Consider the following 14,275-nt stretch of genomic DNA (forward strand, 5'->3'; position numbering starts at 1 on the left):
GAGAGTTTCGTATTGAAGTGACTATATATGCATGTAAAGTAAGTCCTATAGAGAGTGTTTGGCTTTAGGGGTGAGAGATTGAAGCCTTGGGATTGGGTGCTTGTATGCCTTTAAATGAATTAAAAATTTATCTAAAAGGTGGAACACCCGATCCAGCCAGATTATCACCTCTAATATCACATCTATTGGATATAAACAATAAATTAATTAGGAATATTATCCAGTTTTATGCATCACACATGACCATTAAATCACTAATACAATAAGGGTTGAAGAACCTATTAGCTTTGATACATACATCTCTAACAGCTGGGTTGCCTAACAAATGGAATAACAATCTTAATCGATCATGATGTAATTATAACATCACTATGTAAACAACTAAATGCAATATAATTAATTGCATGCAGTTATAATCATAAAATTCTTACTTTTTCTTAACCTTTTCCCCCTCTCTGGGGAAGGGGTTTGAACTGTGTATTATTTTGACTACATAATAGAGATATCACATAACAATATATTACAAATTAAAAAGAATTTTGAAAAATTTCGTGTACTATAACTATTTTAGTTATTAGATTTTAATTTAATTTATTTTATTTTGGGCATGGCTTCAATGCTACATATCATTCATGTTACGGATGTTTTAGCCATTAGATTTGATTTCTACAACTGTTTAGAGGTTTTATTTTCAATCTTAGTCATTCATTTCCTGTATCATTGAGTTCTACGTAGTCTTGAAGAAAAAAGCTTTAACTTTTTGTTATGTTAGTTTTATTTTTTCTTTGAAAATTAAAAACTTGTTTGATAATTGTTTTTAGTTTCAACCAAAACTACAAAACGAAACAGTTATCAAAACAGTCCCAAGTAAACTGATTAACTAGGTACGTACTCAGACACATACACAAAGGAGGCCAAATATTCCCTGTTTATCTACCCTGTACAAGTTTTGAAAATGTGATTTCTGATGTTATGCATTGTGAAGAGAAGTCCACTGGAAATAGCCATTAGCCAGCTAAGTAGAGAGGAGTCGATCTCATCTTAAACATTAACTGAAAATTTGGGCAAATGTGTATTGGTACTAGGTTTTGCATATTTAGTCAATGTTACACGGTTTTGCTTAAATTGTGGGGCTAAGCAAAGATATAAGATGAACGTAAATCTGTTTTGGATAACATGAATAATTAAGATGATGTATACATGCACCTAACTTTTTTTATAAGGTTTCCAATTATTAGTGGCTGTGAAAAGAGCCATATATCATCATAAACTTCTGTGCATGCATAATTGCTACCCATTCAGCATGCATGATGAGGACAGGTAATGCTCCTTCATTATTTATTATTGGGTTTTTAAGAGTACCACCTTTAGTCACCCACTGAATATCTATTTATTAAAGAAGACTGAATTAGTCCTAAAGTCGAAAGACTAAGGCAGCAAGGCGAAAGAAACATTGTGTTTAACTCACCAATCAAAACTAGGGGAGGGAGATATTCTAATATAATCTAGATCAGGGGAGGAGATTCGATCTTAGATTCAAGGGGCATAATGTATTGCTTTAGTCAATTTGGTCATGCATAGAATTTACTAATTTGAAATTGAATCATCCATTAGCGCAAGAGGACACGATTGCAGCAATGTACTGGCCCAACAAGTCAGTGAGTTTGTTATGCTCATGTTATCCAGTAAGGGACAGACAGCAGACTTCAATGGCGTGGCCATCCACAAGGCTAAGGTGCTAGATTTGTAGCCCAAGGAGGTGTTCTGTAAAGGTAGTGCTATCCATTCACTCATTTTTACTTCTTATACACCTTTTTGAATTGTCGGTTGTTCAGATCTAATGAATTGAAGATGATCACTGACAAAATATTAATTAGGCTGTGTTGGAAGTAAAAATGAATTTGTGAATAGATCTATTCTTTTGTAAACTCATGCTTATAGCCTACTCAATTTCAATACAGATTATTTTTTAATGTATATTTAGTAGAAGAGAGGTAGTAAATAATACGTTTTATGCTAAAAATTGTAAATTAGTTCTATCTCCAGTCCACTTTTATCCTACTCTTTAAGGAAAAATACCATTTACCCTATGTAATTGAGCCTATGTGCTTCTTACTCAAGAAAAGAAACATAAGTTCTTTAAATCCACAATTAAATCCCTATCTCCATAATTCTTGACTTTCCGTTGCAATTTTCCAATGAATGTCACCTTTGGTATGTTCTTAATCTCCTTATTTACTTATTCTTGATTTAATTAGTAGGTTAATTATTTATATGGTCTTTGAATTTATAGGTTAGGGTTATAATTTTAATTAGTAGGTTAACATAAGCTTTTCTGGTGATATCGTGCATCATTTGGGGATCATACACTTACCACTCACCATTGGTATAGGCCCTTACACATGTACTATTACCACTAATTTCCTTGTGGTTAATTGCCCGACGGTGTACAATGTCATCTTTGGACGCACAGGCATCAACGATCTTAAAGCCATGGTACTACACATATGTGGCTGATGAAGTTTCCAACACCTTCTGCCAATGGTTACATCAGAGGATATCAATTGCGTGATCATGCTACAACACTTCAGTCAAGCAACAACACTTGCATGTGCCTAAATAAACCTTCTCTATACATAACGAAGTCATAAAAACCAATGCGGATGAAGCCAACACTTGCATGTGCCTAAATAAACCTTCTCTATACATAACCAAGTCATTATCTATTTATCTATTTCGGCTTCAGTAGTCAGTTCGGTTCCCATTCGAAGAGATGGTAATGTTGAGTGCCCCGTCTACTACACTAGCAAAGCCTTATAAGATACAGAGACATGGTACTCTAACATTGAGAAATTGGCACTAGCATTGATCATGTCTGCTCGAAAACTCTACCCTTACTTCCAAGCACATTCCATCATCGTGCTTACCAATCACCCCCTTTGACAAGTACTCCAAATTCCTGGCACTTCAGGATGAATGATCAGGTGGGCAGTAACCCTCTTACCAACCAAAACCAGCTGAGAAGACTCAGGCATTTGCATATTTCATCTCCGAATTCACATATCATGTTGACATTTCACCAACACCTGAGGCATTGGTTTCGTTACCCTCGGAAGCTGAGAAAGTAGAACCAACATTTCTATTATGGACTCTATATGTTGATGGCTCATCCAACCAACAGGGTTATGGAGTAGGATTGGTCTTTACTACGCCCGACAAAGTTACATTGGAGTATGCTCTTCGCTTCAAATTCAATGTGTCAAACAATAAGGCCGAGTATGAAGCCCTTCTGGAAGGCTTACATTTGGCCAAACACGTTGGAATTAAACAACTTACATCTTCAGCGACCCTCAGTTAGTGGTCAACCAAATCACAAACAACTTTCATGCTAAAGATAGCTCCATGGCAGCATATCTTGCGCAAACACAACTTTTTCTCAAGCACTTCCATTACTAGATCTCCCAAGTCCCTCGAGCAACAAACAATCATGCAGACACCTTGGCTCGTCGCGCCTCAGCAGTGGAAGACGAGATTGGAAGAAACATTCATGTCGAGTTGTTGGCAACACCAAGCACCATGGCCATGGAAGTGTACAACTCATAACAGGTGGATAGTTGGATTACCCCTATTTATAAATTCCTTACTCATGGCACCCTCCTAGATGATAAAGTCCAAGCTAAGAAAATTTGATACAAGTCTACCTGCTACCTGATCATCAATTACCAACTCTACAAGCGAGGTTTCACCCTGCCATACTTGAGGTGTCTTACACCTACTAAAGAGGAAATGGTCATTCGAGAGATACATAAGGGAGTTTGCGGAGATCATGCTGGATCTTAGTCCCTAGCACACAAGGCTTTTTGCTAGGGATATTATTGGCCAACACTTCACTAGGATTGCCATCAAAATATCTCGCTCATGTGACAAGTACCAACGTTACGCAACTATTCCTCATTCCCTTTCTGAGCCTCTTACTCTTATAATCAGCCCTTGGCCCTTCACCCCATGGGGACTTAATTTGATCGGCCCAATGCTTGGGGGGAAGGCAAGGTCCGTTATGCGATCATTGCAGTTGACTACTTCACAAAATGGGCCGAAGTAGAATCCTTGGCAACCATTGCTGAGGCAAAGATAGAAGACTTCATATGGAAGAATATCCTTTGCTGATTCAGCATTCTGAATACAATTGTCATAAACAACGGGCGATAGTTTGACAACAAGAAGTTTAAGATTTTCAGCTCTAAATTCAACATCAACTTATGTTTCGCCTCCCTAACTCATCGTCAGGCTAATGGACAAGTTGAGGCAATTAACAAGATAATCAAGCGCACCATGAAGACTAGCTTGGATAAGGCTAAAGGTTTTTGGCCAGAACTTGTACCCCAGGTTCTTTGGTCATACCGAACTTTGTATCAAACTTCAATAGGAGAAACTCCATTCTGACTTGCCTTTGGTATAGAGGCGGTTGTCCCAGTTGAGCTCGAGCAAGCAACATACCAAGTTAAGAACTACAGGTAAAGTGAAAATGACAAACAACTTGCCCTCAACTTAGAGCTAGTCGAAAAACATAGGGATCAGGCTCACTTGAGGAACATCGCTTACATATAGTGCGTCTCTAACTACTATGACTTTAGGGTCAAACCTCGCTATTTCAAAGTAGGGGACTGGGTATTGAAGAAAAGACTACTCTATGACAAAGTCCTGAGCAAAGGCACACTCAGTCTAAACTGGGATGGAAAATTTGAAGTTGTCGGCATCAGTCGCCTTGGCTCTTACAAACTCAGAAGTTCCGACGGTAAGACCCTTGGCCACCCATAGAACGCTGATCACATAAAGTACTATTACAAGTAAACTCACATTGTACAAGTGTTGAGCTATAGCAATTCGGCATATTTTGTAAGGAAGGCCATTTGACATAACTTAATAAAGAGGTGATTCAGACAACTTCGTCCCAACTTTTTTACATTCATAAAACCAAAACACTTGGTCTCACCCTGACTTAATAAAATTCTAACTCAAATCTTCAACTTAAATGACATTACATACTCGAGTTTGAAGCTTTAACATGAATGCTTTCAACATGAAATAAAGTCTAAGTATTTGTCAACAAGATTATCCAAATAAACAAATATCTTCAAGGTGTGTCCATTCAATTAGACCCAAGTCATGGGTTGTATCCAAACAAGGGATCTATTTGAACATAGACAAACATTCATAAATTATAGGCAAACACTTGGCACTTAACATCAAAATAAATGGTGCAATGTTGTAAACATCCATACACAAAAAGCCCTTAGGCACCTAACTAGTACATGTAGGAAGTAAAGGCACTACGAATCACCGTCATCTAAGGCCGAACTCTTCTGATGTGGCTCACTTTCATCGCCATCACCGCCATCGTCACCTTGCTGAGTCAACTCATTAGCACTGGTGTCATCTTCAGACTCATCACCGCTACTGAGATCGAGTTCAAGGATGAATTGTTCACCCTTTTGCCGATGCTCCGATATCTCTGCAAGGTACTTGTCGATAATACATCTACCGTCGTACAGATCAAGGATGGCCATCCATTTCCTTTTCTCAAGCCGAACCACTCAGGCACAGTGGGGCCTGATAACATAGAAGAAGGCCTAGGAGCATAAGAACTCCTGCACAGTAGTATCCCTCTCGGCTATGAGACTCTTCTTCAGCTCTTCAACCTCTATTTTGGCCTTGGAAACCTCGAGGATAGTCACCTCCAACCGCTTCTTGAGCGATACGTTCTCACCATTCCGCCTCTTCAACCTCTCCATGGTTTGGTCTTTGAGTTGGACAGCCTTAGTCAAAGCTTTGCTCGTCTTCCTAGTGTCATCCACAACCTGCTTGTTGTCTTGAAGCTTCGCCCTACATCGTTCGACCTCCCGCAGTTTATCATTATGCTCAGTCATGACCTACGTGACAAGATGATCATCAGTGCCAAGGGAAAACGAAAATAAAGAAAAGAAAAAAAAAGGTAAGGAAATGACAAAGTAACACTTACGTAGGCGGATATCCTCATCATCCGATCACGATCCGATTCGTTCTCAACTGGTGGCTCGACGCCCTGCAAGGCAATTGTTGACGAACCTAAAGCTATTCGGATGCATGGCATCCTTCAAGTCATTCTAGGGGATGCTACCAGCCTCTTCATTGTACTTTCTCTTACAGCTGGAGCTAGGGTCACCTTCCTGGCCAACGTGCTTCATGATGGGAGGAAAAATGGGATCGATGTTAGGAGGAGAAAGCAACAGTCGCCTTTCCTCCCCTGTAACTATGGCAGCAGCACATCCAATGGCTTCAGCTTCAGCCCTTTTGGAGGTGGCAATCTTGAGGACCTTCTCTTGAGACTTAAGCCTAGGAATAGCTTCACCCTGTGCTTGCGAGCTCCCTTGTGAAACAAAATGTCGTCTACAGGAAGTAACATGGTTTTTTCCCTTTCTTGGTGCTAGCCTCCCCTTCCTTACTCACCTTCTCCACTGAACAAGGAAAATTAAAGTAGGGAATACAACTTTGTTTGAAGAAATACACTTTATAAAAATAAAAATAAAAAAACGTAAAAAAGGCAAACGTAGGATACGACTTACTCGCTCGTCTCTGGCACTCGGATAGTAAGGTTAGAAATCGTACTTTTGAAACAAGGGTAGTAGCTTGCTCAAGTGTCTATCCTCTTTTGGCACCCTCAACACTTTCTCTACATCAACAAGATCTTATCTAGACAATTAATAGCTTTCTTCGACACTACATAAGGCAAAGAGTTAGAAGCAAGTAAAGATCACAACAAATAACAAAGTATGCAAACAATGGATGCATTACAACCTATGGTCTGGAAGTGGGTTAAAATGCGCCGTTCAGGCGTGATACTTCTATCATGCTCCCAACCCTTGTAAAGGAAGCACCAACGGTTTCTCTAAGTAGAATATTTTTTCCTCTTACCAAAGACTATATGCTCATTCTTACTCCGACATGCACACTCAACATAGCCCATGGACGACTTGGCCGGACGCATCTTATAGCAATACCGCCATTAAGCGAAGGAAGGCTCACCTAGACCACACTCCATCCAGATGATGTAAGTCCCAATCAAAGTCTCCCATAGGCTAGGATTGAGTTGTCCAGGCGCGTACCCCATGAAGGCAATCATCTTTTGCAACCATAGATGCAAAGGCAACTTTACCCCTAACTTCTCTAATATTTGGGTATAGAACATGACATGACCCTTAGGCGGATCGGTAGGCAATTCTTCATCGTGCACCAAGCGCACGATGAAGAATTGCCTACCGATCGTGCACCAAGCGCACGATGAAGAATTGCCTATCGATCCGCCTAAGGCCTTAAGCAATTCTTGGGTATACAACAAGACTTCCTTAAGGCCTTAAGCTAGCGTCTACTATCTAGCAAGTTCTTACCTAAGTGGTCCGCCATACACTTTGAGCGAAAGATGGGTACAACATTGAGGACACCTTCCTCAACTACCGACGTGTGGGAAGTAAATGCACCAATATCTAAGGCTCTGTCCCTGGACCTATGCTCCTTACCCGCCTCTTCACCAGATGGGATGCATGTTTAGTGATCATGAGGGTCACCTAACATCTTCTCTTCATAAGACTCTAAGGAATACCTTGGCGGCTCGAACCTAGAGCCAGAACTAGAGGAACCTTCATCACTAGAACCTTCAGACCCTAACATCTACAACAAACAGAAACACACACCTCTATTACTACATGGAGGATTGACTTCTAAAATACTCCTAAGTCATGATGGAGATTCAACTAGTTCATCATGTTCTTAGCCAAATGCATGGAAACTCAAACAGTTCAACAAGAATGGATGCATTCGATCCAAAGAAAAGGCTACTAACCAGAGAATGGTGTCAAGCACTGTCGACACCCATCTCAACCAGAGAGCACTCTATCTTCAAAGATCACTACACAATGAGCAAATGAAAGCAATGTAAGAAGTGAAAACTCATCCTCCTTATATAGTCCAACATGGGCAAAGAAATTCAAATTTAACCCATGAGAAAGCCCCACATGTCAAGCCTTGGGACTTCCACACAAGCTAGAAAAAAAAAAAAAACGAAATTAATTAACTATTTAGTAATTATTTTGATAATTATTAATAAATTAATTCATTGTTAATTACTACTTAATTAATTATTAGTCAACTAATCAATCGCTTAACAATTATTAATTAACTTTAAGCATGGAGGTCAACAAAAACTTTAACATACAGGGGATAACTACAATATGTAGATTGTCTTCCACATTCTTGTTCAAGAGTGTGGAAGCAAAATCAACTTATGAGGTCCTATAGAAAGCTTCCCACACCCTTGAAGGGAGATAACTTCCTATACCTAATGAAGAGAGCTTCCCACACCCAAGGGAGAGAATTTCCCACACCTAAGGGCATAAGCTTCCCATACCCAAGGAAAAAAGCTTCCGACACCTAAGGAAGAGAGCTTCCGACACCCAAGGAAGAGAGCTTCCGACACCCTTGAAGGGAGAGAACTTCCCACACCTAAGGAAAAGAGCTTCCGACACCCAAGGAAGAAAGCTTCCGACACCCAAGGAAGAGAGCTTCCCACACCCTTGAAGGGAGAGAGCTTCCCACACCTAAGGAAGAAAGCTTCCCACACCCAAGGGTATGAGCTTCCCACACCATAATTCAAAAATCCTTCCACACTCTTCTTCAAGAGTGTGGAAGCAAAATCTATTTATGTACTCTTCAAAAAGCTTCAATCGAAAACTTCAATAGGAATTTCAAAAAGCCTTCCACACTCTCCCACATTAAATCACTCAAAACTACAAGCTATACCCATGTAAAAACAAAGAACCAACAACTAAAAGACCTTCTTATTAACCTATTACCCCAAGATTTATCTATTAATCTATTTTTCAAACACAAACTTTTGCCACAACTATTTAGAAAATTCACAAAGCCCAACATTTTACCAATCTGTGCAACAACAAACATATAAACATAAACATTTCTCCTTTCACAAGATCCCTATTATATATCATATACCAATATTTGTATACAATTTCAAATATATCATAAAGAAAAGCACAATTAATTTCATATATGATACAGGCTTGGAAGAACTACTCATCCACATACATATTTAAAACAAATACAGTTAGGAAACATTGAATATTGTGCTAAAGATTGATGGAAATATTGTGCAAAGGCATGAAAGACCAATGCATCTTAGTCCCCATGACCTCCCTTGATGCAATTTCTAGCAGCACCCCCATCAAAACCCAAAACCAAAACCCACGGCCTCAACGCCTCCAACCCCTTCCGACCACAACCTCCTACTTCGAACTACACCTACACCTCCAAGACACTTTCAGATCACCTCACCTTCACCTAACCCATCACCCTTAATATACCCACAAATTGAACCTCACTGCAATTTTCAACGCCACATACTTCAAACCTTTATCCACCAACTGCAACTTTCAATCCAAAACCCATTGCTCCTCCGTAACCTTCAATGCCACAACAACCTTGAACTTCCCCACTCCCTCTGCAACCTCGCGACTTATCCCCCCCCCCCCACACCTACAGCTGCTTCACCTTCAACTTACAGCTGCAAACCATGACCCACCCTCATCGAATTTCTCAAACCTCAGCAAAATTACACGGAGACGGAGCTTTATAGATGTGAAAGAAGCTTATTTGCAGCTAGGTCTTGGGAATTTAAAAAAAAAAAAAAAAAAAAATATATATATATATATATATATATATATATATATATATGAAGGAAGAGTGAAGGAATGCTAGGAGGTGGAAAGGGGGAGCTGCCCAGAAAAGTTGGACAAGGTGAGGAAGAGAACACATGATAGGTTGATGTGCAATTAGGGTTTGGATTTCAAAAAAAAATTTGGGAGAAATATTGAGCCGATCTTAAGCTAGGCTTCGGGCCGTTTCAAACAATGGCTAGGCCACTCTTTACTGGGCTTAAAGGCTTGGCAACTAAACAAAAACAGAAACAAAGAAGAAAAAGAAAAAGGACACTGGTCATCCCTTTTTCTTGGGCTCATAAAACAAAGGAGTAGCTTCAGGCTGCACAAGATTTTTGGGCTTCTAACATGAAGGGAAAAACGTTGGGCTTCTAGCATAAAAGAAAATTTTGGGCCTGTGGGAAGCTCAAACTAGTTTGAAATATTTTTCGGATAAGGCATATATGAAGATGAGTGATATAAAAACAAGGCTTCGCTATTTTGATAAATTGGCAATAAGTAAGGCACCTTCTTCGACAATTCTCCTTGCCCGGAAACTTGGTGGACTCCTATATATGCTACTACACTTTGGTGCTCGAAAGTTTCATCATTACTCAGTGACTTGGATTTGTTAAGATCCCAACCGAGAAGCTTTCCTCACTGTTTGTACCATATTTCACCAATCCCGAAACTACCGAGCACCAGTCAACGTCATACCTTCAAGGACTCACTGAGGGGTTCATGCTGAGGCACCCTTGCCGAAGCACAAGAGTTTCCCTCCAACCAAGAGGCCAATCACAGCGCAACACATGTCAACATCAGAATAAAGCTCATCGAGTCCCACAACGACCGCAGATAAAAGCTAAAGACTCTCTTCAACTATAAAAGGAGACCATTCTCCTACAATTAATCCATAATGTCATCATTGTACTTAAACTAGTCATTAGAACTCACTAATGATGATGATGCTTGAACCTATGTATTTGTGTAAACCTTTCACTATCAATGAGAAGTCCTCTACTTCGTGGACGTAGCCAAACTTAGGGTGAACCACGTACATCTTGTGTTTGCTTCCCTATCTCTATCTCTTTACACATCATCATCATCACTAGGTGACCAGAGCAGCCGAGCGAAGGTCACAAACTTGACACTTTATGTTGTTCCAAAGTCTTCACCTATTTTGTGCATCAACAAACCATAAACTACAAATTTTCATTCATAATTTTTGTACCAACAACATTACGAGCAACAAAGACTAAATTTGTTTATCATAAAGTGTCATACCTGAAAATGTGTCATGATATTCATGGTCTGTGAAGACTAGAGAGGTGATTATTGTTGAATGGTGGTGCCTTTAGTTGGGTGCGATAGGGATTGAAGAGTGGCCCAATGGGAAGCAATTAAAGGGTTATAAGAACAATTGGTAAAGTGAGCTCTTTTGAAAGTCAAGCCCCTACGAAGCTCAGCCTCCCACGTGACTTAGAGGTTGTTTTCAAACCCAAAACAAACTGCACCATTTCACTTAAATGGCTTGGGTAAAACGACTTCGTCTAGCCAAGTCATTTGAAAAAGAATAATCAGTCTTTTTCTTGTTCTCCTTATGGTTTGTTGAATTCCAGAAGAGAGTGCATCAGTTACCCCTCTTCTCCCTTATCTGCCCGGACTTGGGTGGTCATCGGAGGTTCTCACATCCACTTATCTGGTTTTTGGGTGGTCCCGGGACCACCCAAGTCCCTTAATAGATCTTCCATTGGTATCATCTCAATCACCAGCACCATTAGACTCCCCTTGAGGCCTAGAACAAAGCCTAAACAACTATAGGGCCAACGGAGCACTGGAGGTGACAGATCGAAGCCACCAATTTTTAAGGTTTCCGACGAGTTCGAGGGAAATTAGAGCTTTTCCCGACCAAATTGGACTTGACCGCAAGTATAAAACTTTCTCTACTCATTGAGATCTTCATTTCTATAAAATTTGGTAATTTTTTGGAAATAGTTTATTTGACATCTGATTAACATAATTCCATTGTTTGGGTATACTTTTGTTAAGGTGCGCCACTTGAAAATTATAGCAATCGACGATCCGACCATTGGATCGTCACCAAACTTTAATACATTATAGTACATAATATTTGAGGATAGTAGGAACTTACGGATGAGGAATGTAATGTATGGATCTTCTCAAATTGGATTTGTAAGTTCATAAAATAAAACGTTGACCGCTACTTAATTTTAGCGATTGGCGGAGATCCGACCGTTGGATCGTTTCGAAACTTTAGGATGTTGTTCTAAAAGCTTATTGAAAAAGCCATTGGGAAGTTACGGATTGAAAATCAGAGATGCGAATCTTCCGGATCGAGTTACATAAGGTTGTGAACCCTACCGTTGACCTTTGACTGATGATTGATTTTTGGTCAATGGGTTACAAATCATTTTAGAACGTCCTTGGGGTTGTGTTTTATGTAAGTTAGATGTTTTATCGATAAGAATTATAAGACATGATTTGATCATTGTTCTAGGGGATGATTGTTCGTGATGCCTTAATATTCATGCTAGGGAGTTGTAGCGCGGACTTCAGGTGAGTGGGTCTTTTCCTTTTTATAGTATGTGTGTGTATGTGTGTGTGTGTGTGTGTGTGTGTGTGTGTGTGTGATTGATAGTTTCCATTTATGCATTTGAAAAAGAATTTCTTACATACCCCTGGATTAGACTAAAGTTTATAAGAATTAGCGAAATGACGAAATTTATGAAATATGCTAAATCCTACAGGATGCACATGTAAGTTTATTACGTTGACCAAAATTATTAAATCGTTATGGCATGCTTATATTTATGTAGTCTCCTCATCATTACTGCACCCAGGTGTTAGTGCTCGCCCAAGGCCAAGGCAAGTCTCTCACGTGTATGTTCACCTTCGCACTATACACTCGCCTTGGATCCAAGTAGGTGCCAGTCCTGTCGTACAAGTTGTATTAGGCAACTCCAACTCGTAGGTGACCATGAATAGCACCAGTCTTCACGTGATTATAGCTTTAAAGCGCATATGATAATTACATTCAGTTCTATCGGTCAGGCTGCATTAGGCAACTCCGACTCGTGTGCTAGCATAGATTGATGAGCATTGGTTCAGTTGTACAGGTCGCATTAGGCGACTCCGACTCATGTGCTAGCATAGATTGTTTAAGCACCTTATTGTACTTATATTACTGTTGAGATTTTGTGATTTTGGATATCCTGCCCTTGGTTACAAGATATTGTGCCATAATGAATTCTTGAGATTTTGCAGGCTACGATGAGTATTTTTATACTATACGTAGTAAATATATTTTGGAAACTATACTTGTTTTATGGCAAGAGGTTACAATGTTTTTAGAAAGGTTTTTATAAAACTTTATTTTCTGGTCCACTCACCCTTGTTTTTAGCCTCTTTAGGTTTTAGTAGCTATGCTTTCTTATCGACGAGGATTCTTGGAAAATCTTGGTGTAGATGATTACCTTCGATGGTATAATTCTCACCCTATCATATCGTACTGTACTTATACTCTGACATCACGTGTGAAATGGGTTCATTCCTACTCATAACGCACTCTTATACTTAGGCACTTTTAGGTTTAAATTTACTCATATTTTTCCAAATCACTGCACTTTATGACTTCATTACCTTCCAGGTGTCGGCCAGTACAGCTCGATTTGGAGTCCTAATGGACATTTCAGGTCAGGGTGTGTCAGTTTGGTATCAAAGCATAAGTTTGGGCAGTATTACATTCATCATATGCATGATGTAAGCATTCTTGATTCTTGAGCCTAAATGTTGAATTTTGCAACCTCGTCAACTACGAAAAACATGTTTGGTTTTCCTAAGTTTTGGGCGGATTAGGCGACTTATTAACATTAGAGAAAAATGTTTTGGCAGACGCCTCTAGATTTAAACGAAGAACCTCATTGCCAAGGAAAATCCTGATTTGAGATAAGTTGATGGCCCTGAAGCAGGGCTACTATATTGATAGTTGTGCATCACGAGGGGAATATACCTACCAATTCTACTATCATCTAGTCATTTTTACCAACCCTTTCGAGATATGAAACCAGAAATGGCTTTGATTCCTCTACAGTACCTGTTAGTATACCACCTACTTGGATTCCTACGAAGTTTTACTTTTCGTCGAAATTTCTGAAATGTCATAAGTGACAATGTGGTGCTAAAGTGGTAGTACTTGACGGAAGAACATCTGAGGGATAGTCACATTTTGTCCTTGATAACACTAATCTTTTCAAACACACTAGTGATCATTCCGGATCTTCAGGAGGAAGATCGACTTCTGTTTAAGTCCATTCTAAAGTAGATTATTAGCAAATTCCTTTTCCGATTTTTGGACGTTCCCACCCATACTAGTTTCCTGAATATCTTTTGGTGCTATACTCGTCATTTTGATGAGCATAGGCACAGCAGTACAAATTGTTATATCTATGGTCAGTAGAAATCCCCAAAGTAGTAAGCATCTTCCCTAGAATTACTGAAACCACTTTTCAGGA

Source organism: Pyrus communis, chromosome 15, assembly GCF_963583255.1.
Source record: "Pyrus communis chromosome 15, drPyrComm1.1, whole genome shotgun sequence".
Taxonomy (NCBI): domain Eukaryota; kingdom Viridiplantae; phylum Streptophyta; class Magnoliopsida; order Rosales; family Rosaceae; genus Pyrus; species Pyrus communis.